The sequence below is a fragment of the Crocodylus porosus genome, unplaced genomic scaffold, assembly GCF_001723895.1.
Source record: "Crocodylus porosus isolate Cpor-Errol unplaced genomic scaffold, CroPor_comp1, whole genome shotgun sequence".
NCBI lineage: Eukaryota > Metazoa > Chordata > Crocodylia > Crocodylidae > Crocodylus > Crocodylus porosus.
Genome location: NW_017728912.1, coordinates 31,171,020 through 31,187,483, shown reverse-complemented (window position 1 = coordinate 31,187,483; position 16,464 = coordinate 31,171,020).

Genomic DNA, 16,464 nt, shown 5'->3' with positions numbered 1-16,464 from the left:
GTGTATAACAGCATTGAAGGTTTTCTTTATCAGCCTGATGAGTTGAACTCCATCAGGTTTACAGTATGTCAGGCAAACATTTAACTCTGTTACATTTCTACCTGGCTAGCAAATACTTTTAATCTCTAAAAAGCACACAGATTGTGCAAATGTACGTACAAACAGGTATTTTGCTAAAAGAAAAGAAAGAAAACCACTTCTGGTTTCTCAATATTTTAGCAAAAGTTTGAGTATACCATACAACTTGTTTTGAAATTTATTGGCAAGAAGCACCCTGCAAAAACCTTGAGCATTCAGAGTCAAATTTGTGAGTTTGTGAGGGCTGAGATTATGGCAGTCACTGTTAGGTTTATCACCGTTCTCTTCAGAGAAAGACATACAAAGGCTTTATGGAGACCCCGTGCACAGGGTTGAATCTTCAGCCCTGTGCCAAACTGCTGGACTACCTATTATAAGCCTGCCAAGCTATGAATTCTGGGAGTTGTAGTTCCAATGGAATAGGCGGGTACTCTAGCCCTGAAACTGATAAGGAGCAAGCATAGGACCTACAGGAAATCAATCTGCTTGTCCTTTAGCCAGGACTGAACAGGTTTCCTGCAGGGAGAAGGACATTTTGGAGAAAGGTATCCATGCAGGGCTGGGAGAAAGCCCAGGGGAGCTGGGAAGCACTTGGCCTATGAGGGAATATATGGGGTCCCAGTGCCTGGCAACCTGAGACAAAATAAATGTGGACTGGAGATGGAGAAGTTCTGATGCAGCTGCCAAAAGGATTGGGCATGATTCCAGTAGGTATTAGGGCCGTTCAAGAAGGGGAGGATGGGTGGCACTGTGCATGGCCTCTTAGAGAGCTGGCTGAAACATAGTCTCTATGGGGAAATCTGATCTTTCAACATGTTTTCATTTAAAATTGCAATGAAAGAGCCAAGTGTAGAAATGTCTAGTTTCCAGTCAGCTCAGTGACTGTATGTGGTCTCTCCCTGTGTTGAGCTATTCTGGGAGGAGTATTTTTGATATGGGAGAATTCCATGGGCCAGGTTCTGTTCCACTTATTTGTGGACTTACGTGGATGTAGGTGCCTAAGTTGCAATTCTGTTCCATTATTTTAGTCCTTGAGAATCCATTAGTACAGCTACTTTTGTAACCCACCTGGAACTTGCCCTTAAGATTGAATCACAAAAGAGCAGGAGAACCCCCCAACTTTTGCATTAGCAGCCCAATGTGGCACCACCACATTCTCATTTTAGTTATTTAAGTGCTACCTTGACACAGGACTCTGAGCCTTGCTGGTCAAAACCTTGTTGTGCAGAAACTTTATTATGGATGCCTTAAGATGTATTTTACAAACTAATGAATATGTGACGGGCTGGCTGGCAGTGACCTGGCCCAGGGGTTTTGAAAAGGCAAAAATGACTGGAGGACTTGGGATTCCCTTTCCTCACCAATCTGGTAATGATTTGGCCCAGGGGTTTTGAAAGGGTAAAAGATGATTGGAGGACTTGGGATTCCCTTTCCGCACCAATCAGGCCCCAGACACTCACCCTTCCCCGCCCCCCCTGTCCTGATTGGTCCCTTGGGTCACCTGGAGGGGGATAAAAGGAGCAGCGTGGGCTGACTCAGGGGAGAGACCAGTGAGGGACAACAAGGAAGGAGCTTCACAGAGCTGAGTGAGCGGGGTAGGGGAAGTGCCCCGAAAGAGCATGAAAGAGCAGGACATGCAGGCAGCAGTGGGACCCTCAGCAGTGTGGCGTGCAGCCAGCAGGAGAGGCTCCCCACTGGACTCCAGGATGCTCTGGGAGAGGCTGCAACCAGCAGGAGAGGCTCCCTAGCTCCAGGAAAGGTCTGAACAGTGACCTGAGAGGATCCCAGCTCTGCTTCTGGCTTCTCCAATTAGAGGCCAGGCAGCTTGATGTGAGGCCAGGACTTCAGGAAGGTCAAGACCCCTAGCAGGCCAGTGGTGGCTGTGTGGCAGCATGCCTGCCTACCACGTGGAAGATATGGGTTGAAGTCCCAGCTGTGGTGACTTGGGGTGAGTGAGATATCAAGAAGCAAATCTTCTTGCAGTGGAAAGGGACCATTGTGTTTCTCCCCCTCCAGGTACCAAGGCCCTATATTTCCTTGTCATTTGACATTTTGTGCCTTTTTCTATTTCACCAACCCGTATTGTTTGTTCTGCTGTTTATGTTTTATATTTTGTTAACCCTGTTTTTTGTCAATGATTGTAAGTGTCTAACTTTTGTTGAATCCTGCCCCCTTGGGGCATTGTAGTGTCCACTGTACCCTCTAATTTATGCCTGTTATGTTCCCAGTATTAAAAGGCATATGGTTAAGTCCCCATTGGTGGTCTAGCTCTACTCTATAGGGGAAGGAGAGTCCCTACACCTTCCACAGTGCTTGTGCACCTGCTTTGATCCCTTCAATTGGAGAGGGGGTTCCTCTTGGAGTACCGCCTGGGTTACAAATACAAAAACATTGCTGTGCCAGTGATGCAAAGCAGCTGCTTTGCCTGATTTAACTGGATGGTATTGAAAACCTTGCAGTAAAGCTGTACTCTAGATCAGCTGTACAGTTCTGAGAGACTTGGATGAGGTCCAAAGCTCAGGGTGATTTTAGGCTAGGTACAGACATTCAAAAAGCCTCAGGCAGTATCAAACTGCTACATGATTTTCTGTAAATGGTTAGATCGGTAGTAAATAGAGCATACATTTGCCCTGTGGTGGGGTGGGGTTTGCAAATTTTAGAACAGGTTCCACCATTTTTAAACCAGTCTGTGTGCTGAAATTTTTTTCTGTTACAGTTATAGACCAGTTTTCTGTGATGAACTTCTGTTCTGTTATGGATATAGACCAGTTTACAATTTTTTGCCTGATCTTAACAATCAAACAAGCTCCCCCTCTTTAGAGGTCCTGTCACAAAGAAGCAAAGATATAATCCCATCACTGCAGATAACAAACAGCATGTAACCATGTCCAACCAAGTGCAATAGTTATCATGTAATTATTATGTATGTGGAGTTCAGCCCTTCCATTATGTTCTTCCCACTGAAATCTTGGACCATAGCATGGTCTCATCGTCAGCTTTGCATATCTCCCCTTCCAAATTGGCATATTCACCCTGCACTTCTTGAGAGTGCTGACTTAGTTCCTCCTGCATTGAGCCCATACTTTTCAGCTAGGGACAGACATTCAAAATGTCAGAGCCTGAATTGATTCAGTCTTTCCAAGTTAGTCTAACCTGCCTAGGTTGAACTGGTTTGCAAGTGCACAGACATTCCTTCTGGTCTGAGAAAATCCAGGCACATGCCTGCAGTGGCTCAGGCTAGAAGCCATGGGGTGCTAGAGCAGCTCTCCCTTCCCTTCCACATTGCTGAGCTGAGTGGGGGTGTGGCCAGGCCCCAGCAGGACACTCTGATTAGGGAGGGGTTTAAAACCCCACCCTGCCTGCACAGTCCCAGGCTTTTCCCCACTCACTGCTTGAGGGGTGGGGGTGTTGCCAGACCCTAGCCTCTAGCTAGCACTCTGAGGCAGAGAGGGTGGTGTACAGTGCATGCATGCATTTGTTGATGATACTGAGGTTTCCAATCTCCCTCTCTCTGCTTCTTCATACTGTCTGCAAATGTGACAGGCAAGGAAACCAGCAGGGAGCTGGCAACACAGCATTTAGCAGCCCATCAAGAAAACGAAACCTCTCTAATTAGTTCAAGCTCTTCTTAAACAGCTTTTTCCAAGGACGGAAGAGAGGGACATTACCAGCTGACCTGTTGATTAGCTCCAGAAAGCCCTAAGTGGACACTGTCCTGTCTGCTTTGTCCTATCGCAGTGAAATTGGAGACACACACGCATACACAGACACTTCTCAGCATTAGCTAGCATACCACATGCTGGCTAGGGTCTGTGGGGATGGGGTCTGTGCTGTGGGAGATGGTGGGGAGGGGGACTCCCTGCTTGAGCAGTGAGTGGTGATGGCGGGGTGGGGTAGGGGGATGTCAGGAAGACCCTGCTGTGCCTGCAGGCCCTGCTGGAGCTCTGGCTATGGAGTAGAGGGGCAGGGCTAGCCCTGCTATCTGGAGCAGAGAGCCCAGCCCAGGACTGCAAAGCATCTGGGATGCTTGGGGGATGTTGGTTTAACTTAAATCAGGAAGGGGTCTGGGACAGACATTGCATAAACCAGCATGAATGGCACATGCCCCCAGTAGCTGGAGGGGCATGGCTGCACTGGCAGTGGCGGGAGTGTGACAGCAGTGGTAGGAGCCCGGTGGTGGTAAGCTGGGAGCTCCTGAAGATGCCACCGGCACTGTTGGCAGCAGAGGGGTTGGGGGTGGTGAGCACCGAGCAAGGGTTGGCAACCACACACAGGCACCGCCAGCAGCGGTGGCAGCAGACAGCGGCGATCATGGACCACCCACAGATGCCACTGGCAGTGTTGGTGGCGAGGTGGTGAGCGGCAACTGCCTACAGGCACTGCCTTTTTGCAGGGGGTTCTCCGCCATGCTTAGGGGGTTTGCACACACCCCCTACACATCGCCCTTGTAAACCAGTTTGACCCAAATCAGTTAAGTCTGATACTACATTCAACCAGGTTTATCTTAAACCAGTTTCAGCCATTTTGAAATTGGTTTATGTGTACTGAATCTATGTTCTGTTACAGGTTTAAACCAATTTCTGATCACTTAAACTGGTTTATGTGTAATGTTTGTCCCTAGCCTTCATCATCTCTCTTCCACACAGCTCTGCCCCTGTCTTTTGAATTGACATTATTTACCACTATATTCACTCATATCACCTGTTGCTGGTCTCCTTCCCCAAAAGTGACCCGATGCCACTTCTTATGTGTTCCGGGTGCCTGAAGCATCAGCTGAGATCCTGGGCACCAGACAGCTGTAACTCCTTATTCAGATCAATCCTTAAAACTCACGTTTTTCTGTTAACCTTCCTCCCTTGCTTCATTTCCTGTCCCCTCCCCCACATTTTAATACCTTAACCACAACCAAAGCAAAGGCAGCATGGGAGTGAGCATGTTCCTTGCTATTTCATTTGTGCAATCCCCATCTTTTCCCCTGACTGCCATCTCCTCCCCAATTTACCCTTCATTTACTGCCATTGTGTGTTGTTTCATCTGTAAGCTTTCCAGGCAGGGATGTCAGGCAAAGTTTTTCAAAAGAAGCACTTTCACATCAGGTACTGAAACGCACAGGGGCCTAACCTCAGGGCCCAAGTCCCATTGCCTCAGAAGTCACACACTTAGCAAATGAGTAGCTTGACTTTCAGAGGCTCTGATCATCCAGGAGCTTCTGTTGGTGAGAATGCTCAGCACCACTGAAAATCAGGTCACCTGTCTGAATACAAGCCCGGATGCCTGAAGTCAGGCTTATCTTTTTGACAGTTCTCACCCAAACTCTCTTTACAGGCTCTTAAATCTAAGGGACTGCAGTATAAATAATCATAGCACTCCAAAAGCAGAGGTGGCCAACCTGCAACACGTGCTACAACTGCATGAACAGCTGCTGTGTGTGGCACTAAACATCAGGGAGTGAGCAGGGAGCACATCTGCAGATAGGGCAGGAGGCAGAAAGAGCAGCAGATCAGGCAAAGAGCACAGGGGAGGGAGCAGATAGCAGAGCAACAGGTCAGGCAAGGGAAAGGGTTCAGAGTAACACTCTAAGAAAGCAGAAGGCTTAATTTGTGTCATTAATTTCTGCCAAAAAGGGGTTGGCCCCTACTACCCTTAGGACTCTCTTTCATTCATGATTCTGTCCTAGCTTTCTTGTTTACTTCTCCCAGCTGCTCCATAAATAGTTGTTTGATGTCAAACGCAGTTGCATACGAGAGATGCAGACAGCAGAGTTAGTGAAAATCGATGTGTGCACGCTAGATTTGGAAAAATCTGTAATAATTTATAAGTATTAAATGTGAGATCTACTGAATGCATGAAGGTGAGTTAATTCCATAGCAGAGCTGTCAGAAAATGTATGCAGGAAGGAGGACAACAGCTCTGCTAACGCCTTCTCAGCAAACACCTGGGCTGTTGATGTTAATCCTGCTGCCCCCTGCTGAACCATCCAGACTGGCTTAACCAGGCTATATAAACACAGGAAAACATCCAGCCAAATAGAGTCCTTCAGACCAGAGGGAGACTGTTGGTATGTCTGTTGATAACCAGTTCTTAGAGGTTACAATCCTGAGGGAAGCTAAGCCCATCTGAAACTCTAGGTAAGATGGACATGCACATAGGCCCTTTGATGTTTTAAAAACATTTTTCCTGGTTCTGTTTATTCCTGTTGTTAAGATTTAACAGTGCTTTGTTTTAGAAGGTGGTGAGATCTATCACTAGTCATAGGGAGGAACTGAAACATCCAAAGTGACTCAGATTTCTGCAAGACTAAAACACTGGTTCCTGCACTCTAGGAGCTGGTATGGGTGGAAGAATCTTGTGAGTTATACACAGGGGGGCAAGGGACTGAAGTCTGGTACCATGGTGGGGGAGTGCTTAGAGACATCACGAAAGGGATTGGTGGGGGTAGGAAGCAGGGGCTGCAGCTAGCTTGACAGCTGTGAGCACTGCTCTTATTTAAAGAAGTAAAAGCAACATGGCTGGACAGGCTCCTGCACAGCTCTATCTCTTGGGTTTTCCCAAGATGGTTCGTAGGAGAGAGCAAGGATCAGAACAACAGGGTCAAGCCTGACCATGAATCAAAACTCACCAGATTCAAAGGATTCTGTTACAGAGATCAGGTCAGATGCCTGTGGAGAAAGGGCCAGTTGGCGGTGGGGGGCTTTAATGTATGGGTGGAGAATAGGTATCCAGTGATGGGCTTTAGGTCTGGGGCCATCTCTATAAAAGCAGGCTAGGTTGTGTTTTGTCCAGTCCTCTTCACCTATGTAGGGGAATAAAAGGAGCCCATAACTCCTCAGGAGTGACAGCAGGCATTGTTAAGTTGCTTCTGTTAACTGAAAATGACCTCTGACCCTGTACATCTTAGCAAAGCATGACTTTCAGGACTGAAAATGGATTTTGAAAACCAATGTTTTATGCCCAACAAAGTTTTTAAAATAAAAAAAGTGTAGTTGAGAATAGATTTCAGTGTTCACATTCCATTATCAAAAGGAATGGGAAAGTATTCACAAGACATTTCAGTGAAAAGAAATCAACCAAAAATGGGGTGGGGGAATGTCCTAACTCGGATTTTTCCATCGCAGTTGTTGGCTTCTATATAAAGTCTCATGCCAGTTTCTCTAATTTCTATTTCATGTTTTCCATTAAGGAGAAAAAAAATGTTGGAAAAAACTAACTACAAACTAAGTGTGTAGGTACCATGTTGAACTGTATGGCAAGACAAGACTTCATAAATAAGGGCCATGTTCTGAGCCACTAGGGGACACCACAACTGCCATTACGCGGCTCCTAATTCTGCAAACACTGTATTGGCGTTATGAGCACTGTCTGTGGGATAAGACCATATCAAACAAAGATAAGAACACAAGAATGGGGATCTAAATAAGTGCATCTCAAGATTGTCTTGTATTATACTAATGGAGATGCAACTGACTCACTGTACCAGAATAATGGTAAGGAATTATTGGAAGTGCTAGGTTATCTTGATAAATATCAACTATGTTTCATAGCAGACCTACAATTCATTGTGGTACAGAAAAAATCTGGATACCATGGCAGAGATCAACATGGTTTATTTTCAAGGGCATGGATTGTAGGTGGAGAGTATTGGCCTGTGATTCTCTGTTCATGAACAGCCATGCACACCCTACCAGATGTAGTTCATCTGTAATAATTTATAAGTGTTAAATGTGGCCAACTGGCCCTTTCTCCACAAGTATCTGACCTTATCGCTGTAACAGAACCCTTTGAACCTGGTGAGTTTTGATTCATGGTCAGGCTTGACCCTGTTGTTCTGATCCTTGCTCTCTCCTAAGAACCATCTTGGGAAAACCCAAGAGATAGAGCTGTGCAGGAGCCTGTCCAGCCATGTTGCTTTTACTTCTTTAAATAAGAGCAGTGCTCACAGCTGTCAAGCTAGCTGCAGCCCCTGCTTCCTACCCCCACCAATCCCTTTCGTGATGTCTCTAAGCACTCCCCCACCATGGTACCAGACTTCAGTCCCTTGCCCCCCTGTGTATAACTCACAAGATTCTTCCACCCATACCAGCTCCTAGAGTGCAGGAACCAGTGTTTTAGTCTTGCAGAAATCTGAGTCACTTTGGATGTTTCAGTTCCTCCCTATGACTAGTGATAGATCTCACCACCTTCTAAAACAAAGCACTGTTAAATCTTAACAACAGGAATAAACAGAACCAGGAAAAATGTTTTTAAAACATCAAAGGGCCTATGTGCATGTCCATCTTACCTAGAGTTTCAGATGGGCTTAGCTTCCCTCAGGATTGTAACCTCTAAGAACTGGTTATCAACAGACATACCAACAGTCTCCCTCTGGTCTGAAGGACTCTATTTGGCTGGATGTTTTCCTGTGTTTATATAGCCTGGTTAAGCCAGTCTGGATGGTTCAGCAGGGGGCAGCAGGATTAACATCAACAGCCCAGGTGTTTGCTGAGAAGGCGTTAGCAGAGCTGTTGTCCTCCTTCCTGCATACATTTTCTGACAGCTCTGCTCCTAACACATCCTGTGAAACCATGGGATTTCCTATTCATCATGGGGACTCAGTAGCCACCAGTCTAAGAGCTGAGAGAAATTATTTGGATTTTCAAACTTTCCATATCATTTCCAAGTTTAGGTTGTATCAGTTATTTTTTGTGTCTTACAAAGTGATCATTTTTAAAAGACTTCAATTTCAACTATGATAAAAACAGTTTAGGAATGTGCTTTGTTTCACGCCCACCATTTCTACCATTCTCCTTAGCCAGGCATCCCTCACTCTTGGCATCTGGTGATAGCTGAGAGCCTGCCCCATTCCTGTTAAGTTTAGGTTTAGAGAGATGCCACTGTATATGACTATTAAGATGGTTTCTAGGGGGGTCTTAACAAAGACATTCTGTGATAGGAGCTGCCTTTCACATGGCAAACTCAAGCTTTGTGGCTAATATTCTCCACACCACTGTCTGAATGAGTTGATTTTAGAAAATATGAGTGGGAGCAGACCACAGCATGGCCTCCCAGTGAAGTGATTTGGAGGAGGAGGAGGAAAATAACATGCTTTACCACAGACATTTTAATATCCTGTTGTTCTCCCCCTTCAAGCTGGCTGCAAGACTCCTCTGTCTAAGTAAGCACTTATATGGCCATAGGAACTGTCAGGCTGCATCAGGCCTGAGGCCCATAATAATGTCTTGGAAAATGGCCAGCACCACATGCTTCAGTGAGGGTATAAGAAACCTTCCGTAGTGAATGTGTGATAATCTGGTCCCCGCCATCAACCTTTTACATTCCTTTGTGGTTTGTAGTATTTAGAGCCTGCCTTTAAAACTGGAGCATGAGGTTTGAAGTCCCTTACAGAATAGTGGTTAGCATTCTCAACCCTCTGGATAGTCTTGACAGTCATACACATGTAAAGTACTTGGCCTCAGTGGCTTCCTGTGGCAATAAGTTCCAGAGTCTCACTGTACATGCTGTATGAGAAAGTAGTTTCATGTATTGGTTTCAGTTTCCTATCTTTTAATGCTATTGGATGAATCTATTGTTTTTGTGTTTTGAGACATGATGAGCAGATGTTCCTGATTCATCTTTTCTAAACCATTTACTATTATGGGGGGGGGAGGGGAGCGGGGCGATGGATGGACCTCTTCAGCAGGCATGCCACAAAGTAGACTTGCACCCACCAAATGCCAGTCTGATTTCTTTCCGCTGCCTGTTAGCATTGGATTTATGACCCAGATACCTTGCTTTGGGTGGACCCAAACCCTCAGACTGACCGTGACCTCTCCATTTAATACTAGGCAAATTTTATTGATACACAGTGACAGCAGATAGCAGTAATGCAAACAGTTCTATATCTACCAGTCCCAGGGTTCACGGAGTCAAGGTACGTCTGGCCAGTATGCGAGCTTCACGCCAAGGTTCTCTCTTGAATGTCAGATATCAGCAGCTTGGAGGTCAAAGGCTGAAAGCCACCACCCTGCAGTGGGGTGGTTGAGGTGGGCTGGTGGTGTGACCTCTTCCCATAGTGGCCTCACGTTCCCCTCTCAGGGACCCTTTGCTGCTCTGAAATCCCTGCTTTTATATTCTTTCTCTTCTCTGATGAATCTTTGAGCGCTGTTGATTGGTTTCTCTGTGGTTGTCATACTGTCCATGTCCTGTCTTTTTAGCATATCCCTTCGTTTCAGAAACCCATCACAGACATGCATCTTAATTTGGGCTTTTACCAGTTTCTCCTAATTTGGTCCATCTACCAAAACTGGAAATCCCAAGGGCTCTGCAGCTGGTCACTGTGACCTGGCCAATGCGGCAAAGTCCCTTATTTCTGTTATGGAACAGTGTGGTACATGTTTTCAATTTCCCAGGCTGTGTGTCTGCTTGCTGATGTCAGACACAGTGGGCCTTGAAGGAAACTTTGTCACAAACAGACTTTTAGAAATAAACGAACCTTTGCTGTTGCCCTGGACCATTGTTCAAATGCATATCTACCTTATCTACAAGCCAATTCCCAAAAGCAAACCTTTAAACACTGTTTTATAGCCATCACTGCTAAATCTGCTGCTTTGCTTTCAGCTGCCTGCTCTATGCTCCCTGACCCAGTGCTGCTGTGTTTTCTGCTTCCTGCCCAGTCTACCAGTGTCCTGCCTATCCCCTCCCCAGTTTGCCGTGCCTCACACAGAGGCTGCCTATGCCACCCCTGCACTATTGTATACACTTTTTTATCAGGTCTGCTGCTACTCATTTGTTTTCTAAGGGGTTGCCTGCATGGTAAACTGGTGCAAAATTTGTGTGGATGTGAACTTAAAGCACAAGAGCTGCTCCACAGTAGTTCCTGAAATGACACTTCAGTTCTGTAATGAGTGGTTTGGGGCTGTTTAGCTTAATCCACTTCCCAAACAGACTGACACAAACTAAATAGTTTTAAGATGAACATACACCACTATTTAGGGTTGTTTTAGGGGGGCTGCCCTCAACTACTCCTACCCCATGTGTGTATTATCAGGGCTTTCCTTTTTATGCCTCTACCTTTCTGTCATAACTGTGCTACAGTGGGGGCCCTGTACCAGCTCAGTGCCCCATGCAGTCACACATCTTGCACTGCCTTAACATGGCCCTTGTCAACCATCCCTCCCCTTCTGAAATACTGGGGAAATATGCCACACCTTGACTATGAGAGATGAGACAATTAGTGGGCAGACTAATTCCATGAAGCCTTTCTAGGGATCAGCTTCCCACTACTTGTGAAATTCTTTTGTGCTTGGCTTTAATTCTGGTCAGGAGACATAGGAAGTAGGGTACAGAAAGGCTAGATGCCAGGTACAGGGAGTTGGGATTGCTCCCTGCCTAAATCAGCCAGATATGTCATAAACACACATTGCAGCTGGTGCTGGCTGAGCAGGAGGTTGAATGCTGGGACACAGAGCTCAGCAGAATTTCCAGGAGTAGATGGACTACCCACCAGGGAGCAAGCTGGTGGGGATTTAATGCAAACGGTTGGTGAGTGTTAGTTAGAGGCTGAGCTACAGGGCAAGACTAAGTAGCAACGCAGACATGGCCTTAGTGAGAAAAAAGAGTGTTCACAAGGGTGCAGAGAGGTGGTGGATTCTCCATCCTTGGAGGTTTTTAAGACCTGGCTTGACAAAGCCCTGGCTGGAATGATTTAGTTGGGAATGGTCCTGCTTTGAGCAGGGGGTTGGACTAGATGACCTCCTGGGGTCCCCTCTAACCCTAATCTATGATTCTGTGATTTTCTCAGGCCCTTGCCCATCATTATCAGTGAGAATCTAAGCACCTCACAATCCTCACAGGCTTTTGAGCCTGTCAGCCCCTGTGAGGCAGGGAAGTATCCTCATTTTACAGATTGAGATCAGAAGCATAGCATCAGTTACAGGATTTATGCAAGGTCACAACAGAACTGAAGGCAAAGCACTAGTGTCCTACTCCAGTGCTGCTCTGCTTGGCAGTGCTTCTTATTGGGCACTCCTCCCCCCCACCCTCCTTTTCACACTCTCCCACTCGTGATCCAGCCAACTTTTACCCCTCCTAGCATATGTGGTACCTATCCCAGTTAATTATTATTATTATTTTTAAAGCACACATAAATCATTGTTTGTGTGATCAACCTTTTAAAATTCTAAAGCCTAATGACTAAAGATGATATGAATAAGTGTGCTAAAAAAAACCCCTTCTGATGCTTCTCATTTGCATTATTCCCAGAACACAAATAGTATGGTATTAAAAGCTGGTAAGACTGTCAACTGAAATTCTCTCACCTGACATTTTTGTCACTTCAAATTGCTTTGTTGTTTATGCTGCAGTTCAGATCTCCACCCAGTGCTGGTTAATTACCCAGTTGCTATGATTATATCATAACAAATTTATCAACATTTTAAATGGTGATCTGCCATGGCTTATATATGGAATTACTGTGATGGCTTACAGGTGATTGTTATCATTAAATGTGACATATACAAAGCCAAAGCTACAGCTGTAAACTCTTCCTGCCCTCCCTTAGAAGGGCATAAATAAAACTTCCTTTCGGATTCTCTGATAAAATCGGCAAGTAAATTTTAAAGTTTAAGTTTCTCATAAAGTCAGTCATTAATCAGATAAAAATTAAAGCCTCATGATATTACATTTACATGCAATGCTTAAGAATGAATCCAAGAGCTGTAATATTTGCAAAGCTAAAATCTGACACCTTGCCTTATAGTAACTGTGGTTCCTCCAGATTCACCAGCAAGGTGTATTCAGCCTTTGGATATTCTTGCAGCCTCAGCACTAGATATCAGAAATTTTTTGGATAAGCAGGACCCATTGCCTCGCATTTGCAACATAGTTGCCCTTGATTACATGACATGTCTGAGGGCATAAATGGGGAAGGGCAAGCCAACCATCCCCAAGTACCTTGTCTAACTAAAATCTAACTGTGTATAAACCCTGTTGTAATGGGGAAAGAGGGTGGGTCCTGAAATACCTCTTAGGAGGCCAAGTCTGACACAATGAGGAAATGCAGGACATAATGTCACAATGACATAATGAATAGAGAAATGTCTTAACTGTCTCATGCATGATCTTTGTGTTGTGCGTGGATTGTCCTTGAGGAGCCATTAGTCCCCTAATTGTAATGACATTTGTTTTTAGAAGGCTAGTTGTAGTCTGAACCCTTCACCGGGGCTGAGGAGCACCTGCATTTTAATCTCATATTCTTCTTTGCTTTTCATTTTTTGCTTAATTCTTCTGCATAAGCTGCCTGTCTCTAAAAGTGGAAACAAATATGATTGTAAAGCAAGGGTTGATGCACGAATGTACCACTTCCCTCTACTGCAGATAATTAGAGATGCTTGAATGTGCATCATAAACCGTATACTGCTAATAATACTTAAAGTCCTAATACAGCAAGGTATTTAAGCATGTGCTTAACTTTATGAACCTGAGTAATCCTTCCCTATTCAAAAATGCACTTTAGTGTGTGTAGATCCCAGTGAAATCACAGATAACATTAGCAAAATACTTTAAACTTTGGAAATGCTGTTCAAATACTATGTATTATTATTGAGAATGATTACATAAGGAAATACATATGTTTTGCACGTAATAACAAGCTGTACTTTAGAAAGAATGAGGCTATGGTGCATTTGAGTGCAACTGGCAAACATTTTGTAGTAGTTTTATATCAAGAGCAGTCTTATAACAAAAACCCCAACAAGTGATACATTGTACTGTACTGTTCAGTTGGAATGTTGATCTTGGCAATATGGGCATTGTGATTTTTTTGAAACATGGTAAGTGCATCTCACTGTTGTTGTCTATTCTGGAGCCATCTAGGAGACTCACACATATACCTCAGATGAACTTTCAGGTCAGTTGTCATAAAAAAAAGAACTCTATTAAGGTGTTTTGTCCTTTGAACCAATCCTGCTATGTTTAACACTGACCCCTTTGCTGAGAGAAGACAATAGCCCTACATAGATGCCATTATTAAATGGTGAGGGGATTTTTGTGGAAGGACAACCTTCATCCATGTTGGCCCAAAAATATGCCCAATATGAACAATGGAGATTGACATAGAAAGTAATGCGAATCTGATGCACGTTGTTTTCTGCAGTAACTAAGTACTAGTCCATGCTCCTGATCCAGAGTATGTTGGTACTATACAAAGACTGCTACTCAGCACCCAATGACTCCCACCAAAGACAACAGTGGACTTCCCCTTTTATTACTAGCAAAGGGAACTGAGCTCTTGGGATAAAGAGACTCAATACTTTCTTGGAGCTGTTTGGGAGGAAATGCCTGGCAACAGATTTCACAAACATGCGCTTTAACATTTGTTGTTTTTCCCCTGACCTGCTTTGCTAGAAGTAGCTAAAATATTTATATGCACCTCAGTGCCCACAAGAGGTGAGACCAAAGGGACCATTTAGATTCATTCTGAACTGGGTAGAAGAAGAATAGATGTGGGAAGGTGCAGCATGAGTAAATGACTTAGCTGGATGAAAATCAATGACGTCTTTTATCAGATGCCATTAGTGCAGGTCCCAAAGTGTCAGGAAAGAGACATCTGAAAAATTCTGTGCACTCTAGTGAAGGGCAAAAAAATGCTTTTACTAGAAACACAGAGACGGAGGAATAACTAGTTAAATGAAATCAGGCACGAGGCGCTGACTGGAGCTAAAGTCCTTGCAATCCGGTTGATTACTCGCTTGGCTGAGCCCACTAAGAGGCTTGCTCCTAATGACAAAGCCTGTTAGTCTGGCTGTTTGGTTTTTGAGGTTATATATAGAAAGCTGATGAGGCCAAAGAAATTAAATGTATTGCTAAAATGACTTTACCCATCTGTGCAATGCAGCCAGCAAAAAGCACTGCCCCTTCCCGCATCCTGGGAGGCAGAAGGTAGTTTCCCCACCTTTCTTCTGCTTGGCATCTTCATCCTTTCTTAAGTTATACTTTTGTGTCTGCCAGACACTTACTTACCTTTTATCAGGATACTTCATTTTGCCAATGGGAGCCTTGAGACCGAACTGGCTTTGTTCACTTAATCCAAACAGAAGTGTGCTAGTAGACACCCTCACAGTGAGCTAAATATGTCTTACAAGAAAACAAATGGGCCTAGCTGTCCCCCAGAAGATTTCAGAGAACTAGGTCACAGTATTGATTACTGTCAGGTTAGATAAAACCAAAGGGTATAGCACTTTGTGGGAGCTATGGTTTCAATTAAATTTACTTCTTTCTGCAGTTTACGATAATATTGAGGTAGAGCGGATTCAGGTAACAACTATTTTTTCTTTTGCCTGAGTAATTTTTTGCTAGTTGCTGAGAAAATCTGTTCGGTAAAAAGGACAGGACTACCAAAGGATACAACTCTGCAGTGGCTGGAGGTTTAATATACCTTGTACTGTCAATGAAATGCCAAGGGCCATGTTGTGCCTTAGAAAATACTGTCAAATCAGTTGGATGGCCTCCAAGCTTTGATCAGGTGATGTGTTTGATCTGTGTTTCTGGCTTCAGGAAGGATCTGGATAGTTCCAAAACACTTGGCCAGCACTTGGCATATGGTTAGCTTTCTCTTTCAGCCAGACCTTGAAGCATATGAGCTTCCTTTTCTTCTAAATGAACAGCATGGTTTTCCTGGTCTTTCCAGCATCTGGACATATAGCAATTGCCTTCCTAACTGAGAATAGACTACCAAAGACCAGTTCCAGGTTATGATCTGAAAGACATTGTAGAATATAGTTAGGAAAGAATGAGAATAAGGGTTAACAGCATAAAACTTTAAGTGTCTGGAGGCATCAGAGAGTTGTCCAACTGGAATCTAGCACTGTCTCCATGCCAGACAATACAGTATGGATGCTTTCATCCACTGCGTTTTATACCTGGGCAGCACAGCATGGCTCACTCGTATGCATAGCAACAGCTTGGCTTCTGTTTCAGGACATTGAGAAAGCTAAGAAAATGGGTCAAAATCAGAGAAGATGAAGAGGGAAGGGATATTTAATTTAAAAATGAAATGAAGTGTTAAAATGCTAGAACAACTTGAATGGCATGGTGGAAGTCAGTCAATTTTTCCCTTTTGTTCCTACTTCTGAGCCAAGAATAATGGGGCAATAATGTAATTAAAACCAACAGACTTAGTAAGAGGGCATCCTTTTTTCACCACTACAAATTAACTTTTGTTGAATTGGCTGCCCAAGTCATTATTGTGCCAAAGTGCTTAGCAGAATTCAGAAAAGGATTAGACAGTTACATGAATAGTTAAGATTACCCTAGCTTGAACAGAAATATAAGAATTATGATGTCGATACTTATGCTCTAGGCTTCAGCTTTAATTTGTCATCCCCCCATCCCCCCTGCCCCACTGCTCAATAT